The following is a 5,364-nucleotide window of genomic DNA, read 5'->3' as shown; positions in this document are numbered from 1 at the left end:
ACAATGTATATAGATATATTTATAAGATATCTAAACCAGTAACATAAACAATACCCTCTGGGTAAATGACATAAAACCTTATACCAGTGTTCCAGATACAGGTAAGTCACCGGTAAGTATCTGATCTGAAACAGATAAATCTCAAAGATAAACAATCCTGAGGGGATACCCCAATGCCCTTGGGCTTTTCCCAAGCCCTACAAAGAAGCTGGAAACTTTAGGGGGGCCCCTCCCAGTGGGACCTCCCCTTTCAGGAGCCCTTAACTAACCGGGGGGGGGACTACCCTTCCCTGTGGGAATCCTCTTTTCCCTGCAACTCATGGCTCCCAGGCCTGGAAGGTGGCCCTCGTCCTCTGCGCCAAGCTGCTCTCTTGCCTGCAATGGGCTTTGGGGGGGTCGCTGTCCCCTGGAACAGGGCTCCTCTATGCAGGGCTTCTGGGGCCTCTGGCTTGGCCCTGTCCACTGGCTCAGTAGCCCGATCACCGTCTGGCTCTCTGGACTCAACCTTTTGCTATGGGTCCAAGGCCTGGGCTGCCTCATGCAGCATCAAAATCGGTCTGCTCCCAGACCCTCCGTGCAGTGCCTCCTGCACCGAGCTCCCAGCCTCATTTCGGGGGTTGGGGACCTGAGCTGCTCAAGCGCCCCAAAGGTCCTACTCTGTGCACCGGCCTGTGCACTGTGTCTCTGGCCACACACCAGAGGTTGCAGACCCAAGCTGCCTCATGCAGCTCCCAGGGTATGGATGCTGTGAGCTGTGCTGCACACCGAGAGCCTAGCTGCTGGAGCCATCCACCGTTCTCCACTGATGGAAGTCTTCAGGGGCACTTCTGGGCTACTGCTTTGCCCTGCTGAGCAGCTCTCATCAGCTCTTCTAAGCCCCACTTTTCTCTCGTCTGTCTTTCCCGGACATGCTTCCCTCATGCTGGGCACGCAGCTCCTTTTATACACTCCAGGGCTCTGCCCTTGAAGTCTTCTGGACCTGAGGGTTGCAGTCTTCAATCAGGTCCACGAGGGTGGGGTGGGGATCCTTTCCCCCTCCTCTCAGGAAAGGGGCATGACTGAACTCCTCTGGCTGCCTCCTGATTGGGGGATGAGCTCCACCAATCAAAACAGCAAGATTTCAAGCCTGAGACTCAACCCAAGCTCCAAAAGGCAAGCCTGCTACACAGATATGTATATATGTAACACCCAGTAGAACTGAAGCTTCAGGGCAAGATTATACCTCTTCTGGTGTGGAGTGCCCAAGAGAAGGAGGAGGTTTTTACTTAAGGAGCCTCCTTATTTTTGTTCCTTTGTGAATGGATCGGGCACTCAGTGTGTGGTCACTAGCCACACAAAACCAAGGTCAGAGCTTACTTTTCCAAACTGGGTGGACCCGACCAGAGAATGAATGACTGTGTGTAGAAAGGGGGAATAAATATTAGTCTTTTCAAGGTTGATGCAACACTACCCTCAGGGATTCAAACTCTGTGTCCACTTCGGACACAATTTTTATGGGGCCAGATAAACCAATGCTCCCTGAGATTGCCTCAGCAATACAATATGTGGTAGCCCTTTTTCTGGCTTCAAGGTTGGATCCTGCTTCCCATGTTGATATTCCTTGCTTACAAACACATCACCTTCAGGAGTTAAGAATACCCACGTTCAGATAAGATGTGAGATGATATCCTGCATTGTTCCTTACACTAGTAATAAGGCTTAAAATTCTGAAAAACACCCGTCCTCTTTAGCATTTGGCTTGTAATTGTGTGGCATGGTGCCAAGTCCAGTACTGTTGATAGTACAAAGAATGATGGCTGCATTGTATATGGATGCTGAATAGTTGAAGGCAGAATAACTTTTAGATTTTGTTTTCATTCACTAAAGTTGAAGGATTTCTCTACAATGAGGAGAATTTTGTAGAATCAAGTGCCCTTACATAGCTGCTGCTGCAGTGATTTGATCCAAATAAGCACTTAGCAGAGTGTATTTATTTGCTGCTAACATGTTAAAACAGAAGAGACCTACTCCCACCTTAGCAGCTGGGGTAGGGCTTTCAGTTAATTAATCTATTTCCTTTTAAAACGACACAATAATGGTCTGACATCCCGGTATGTAAACCAGAAACAAAAAAGAATGAATTAAAATAAGCCTGATTTCTACCTATTGTAGGGATTCAGAGTCAGTCAAGAAACTGTGCTTCATTCATTCACTAATATATCATCTGTGCTGAACTACCTTCCATTTATAGTCATGTGGGAACAGACATAGCTTCATGTTCCAAATTAGTTGGAAGGGCATTGCCAATGGCAGCAATCTAAGATCTATGGGTGGAAAAAGGAAATTGTGTCATTCTTGAATCCTTCTGAAAACCAGAACCACAGAAAAATTGAATGATAAAAGAATGTAAAGCAAATTTCTCTGATTTCATAGCACTAGAAGAGGATACAAGACAAGTAGCATAGACTCAGATGTCTGAAATCTCCTTAGTCATGTTGCTAATCTCTCTTTTTTTTTCAAATACATCATGCTAGACATTTTCCTCAACACAATGGAAGCAATTTTGCTCTTTTTGCATATTATATAATATATCATATTGCTCATAAACTGCCCACATACTCCATATCTTAAAAACAACGTGCAATGTGTTTCAATTAAATTAAAGGATAAACTTCCAAAAGGAATTCTGGAAGGCGTCTGTATGTTTTTTGCAGAGACCTTCATTCTTTCTATAAATTGGTCCACTGTTCTCACAAATGCTGATTTCTCTATACAGTTAACTGTGTACATGTACAATAGCCTGAGGTGTAGGCACAAGTCCTGCATCCTGTAAACATGTTGGGAGGTCTAGTCCATAGATAACTTAATCACAACAGAAACTGGCCATAAAAAAGTGCCAAGATCCTTCTTCTAACATTTTCTTATGATTTAAAAATCTAGTAACAGAATGAAGGTTAAAGGAATGAAATACAGGCATTTTAAGATAAATTAATAGCCAGGAAAGTAATGCTAGATCTGAGATGTTTGACTGGCCTGGTAATACTATTTACACAGGGCACGCATCTACACGATGCATTTACTGCAGACCTGCCCAATTAGTTCTGCAGTAAAACATCAGCATCTACACATGCTACCCTATTAGGCTGCAGTAAATTAATAAATGCTTCCATAGGATAGTACTGCCCAATACAAGTACTATCATATAGCATCATTATTTAATTCACTGCTGTGCACATGTAGATGCTGATGGGGCTAGTTGGGGCACAAGGGTGCTTCAGTGCATGGGCTGCCTGCCAGCTATCCTTGCACTGAAGCACCCTTGTGACACAGCCAGCCCCCCTGCAACACATTGAGCCAGGTCAGAGCAGCACCAGGCTGGCCGGGGCTCATGTATAAATGCTGTGCCTGGGAGCAATAAACTCCAGTGCAAAATGTGATGGATTTTATTCAGTCAAATTAATTTCACATGTAGATGCACTCAGTTCTAAATAGTGTGTTGAATCACAAGTTTTCTCTATGATATTTGTAAATTTTATGGCATTTTGTGTTCTATTATTGATGCTAGAACCATCATCATAAAGAACGAGTAACTTAGGCAGTTATTTCCACGGTTGTTTTGAAGTGTGTATGTCCTGGGATATAAAGAATAAAATGCTTTTTACCTGATATCTCTATAATATAAAAGGTACCAAGATTTGGAAACAATCAAAAATCTGAACATGCAGCACTGGCAGTTTGGTATTTTTAAATGAGATATAAATTTGAAGCTATTTTTTTTAGCAAACTAATTCCAGTTTGATTATGAAACTTATCCTGTGGTAACATCTTCTAGTTGTTTACTGGTTAGTCTTGTAACTCTTTTGACATAGACTGACTAACCTTGTAGAGCCCCAGAGTACTGTGCCATGGAATATTAACTTTATGATTTTGTCTTTCCTCATTATATGTATTTAAACAAACATTTAAATGTAATTTAATTAAGAATGGCCCTCACCCATTTCTGTTAATCTTCTGGCACCAGAAAGGGTTGATACATAGTGGAAAATTTCACAACAGAGCTAAGAAGGATGGGACGGCAAACAAAAGGCTGAAATCCAATGTCAAGAATAGATATGCAGGCAGTGTTGAAGCAACTAAAGATTTTTTTAATAGCCTCTGAGTCAGTCAAAAGTGTCTAATAGGAAACACGAGGATATTAAGACATATTTATATATTTTCCATACAAGCAATTGGTATATTTTTTATATGATTTTTATTATTTCTTAACATTATAATGTACTTTAGATCAAATTCTTTCACAAAGATTAATGCAAATCCATAAAGAATTCTATGGAAAATGATTGCCTTTTTAACGAGAGCAAACTGTTTGAACTATTCCAAATCTTTAGTAATGTACTGGAGGGCAGAGGAAAAGAATATGTCCCTAAATCTGTACACAGACTAGAATTTCCAACTGCTGCTTTTCAGACTCTTATGTGGATGGGGGCTAGCACTAGAGGCCCCAGTCCTTACCAGTAGCCTGTGGAGGCACATTCTCTAGGTTCCCAGACTCTGTATAGACCAGGAATTAAATTGTGCCTGGCCATGTGTTGAGGAACTAGATGACCCATTTTTGGGTAGAAGTGGTGATGGAAGAACACAAACAATGTTCTCTGGCACAGCAGAGATTAGATTGGGAAAATAAAGCAGCTGAGGACGTATTCTCTCTCTCCCAGTGATGATGACTCATTATTAAGGGGATGATGATAAATTAATTTCTGTGGCCACTGTGAGAAGGGCAAAAAGAAACCAGTTTACTTTGCAGCAAAGGAGATTTAAAGTAGATGCTAGTTTAAAAAACAACAACTTTCTAACTGGCTTGGCGGTAAAATATGGGAACAAGCTACAAAGCTCTTTCTTTTTAGTTTTTAATGGCTAGCTGAGAAAAATCTCTCTTGAGTATGTGTTTATGTATACAGGCAGTCCTCGACTTAGTGTTTCAAGTTACAATGTTTCGTACTTACATTTATAAATTGACACCCAGTTTTGACTTTACAATGCTTGATCAGATGCGCTGCAATGCCAGCATACAAGTTTGCTGTGTCACTCATCTCCCTGAAGAACATCTGTCCAAACTTCCTTGGACATTTTCTTTAAGCAAGCAGACAAGACTCCAGAAAAACCTGCAGCCAAGGCTCTTGAGAAGACTCCAGCCAAGACCCCTTCAAAAAGTCCAACAAAGTCACCTCAAAGAAGTCCTTCCAAATCAATATGGTTTATATTTACAGTATAAATACATTAATGTAGTTATATTACTCATCTATAATTGAACGGGTATCGGGCCTTGGTTCAGGATCCAATCCCCCATTTATAACATTGTTTCTTATGAGAAAATTGGTTCTGAGT

General features: G+C 41.6%; 1 protein-coding gene across 1 annotated transcript in view; it reads left to right on the top strand.

Moving 5' to 3' along the window:
- FAM198B (family with sequence similarity 198 member B) overlaps positions 1–5,144 on the top strand; it is a 44,710-nt gene extending 39,566 nt beyond the window's left edge. Inside the window, exon 7 of the transcript XR_003093956.1 lies at positions 5,028–5,144. The gene's annotated coding sequence lies outside the window, so the exon portion shown is untranslated. The remainder of the gene's footprint in view (positions 1–5,027) is intronic.
- The last annotated feature ends 220 nt before the right edge of the window (positions 5,145–5,364 follow it).

This window comes from Alligator sinensis, unplaced genomic scaffold (genome assembly GCF_000455745.1).
Source record: "Alligator sinensis unplaced genomic scaffold, ASM45574v1 scaffold1223_1, whole genome shotgun sequence".
Classification (NCBI taxonomy): domain Eukaryota; kingdom Metazoa; phylum Chordata; order Crocodylia; family Alligatoridae; genus Alligator; species Alligator sinensis.
This window is presented reverse-complemented; position numbering and strand designations above follow the sequence as displayed.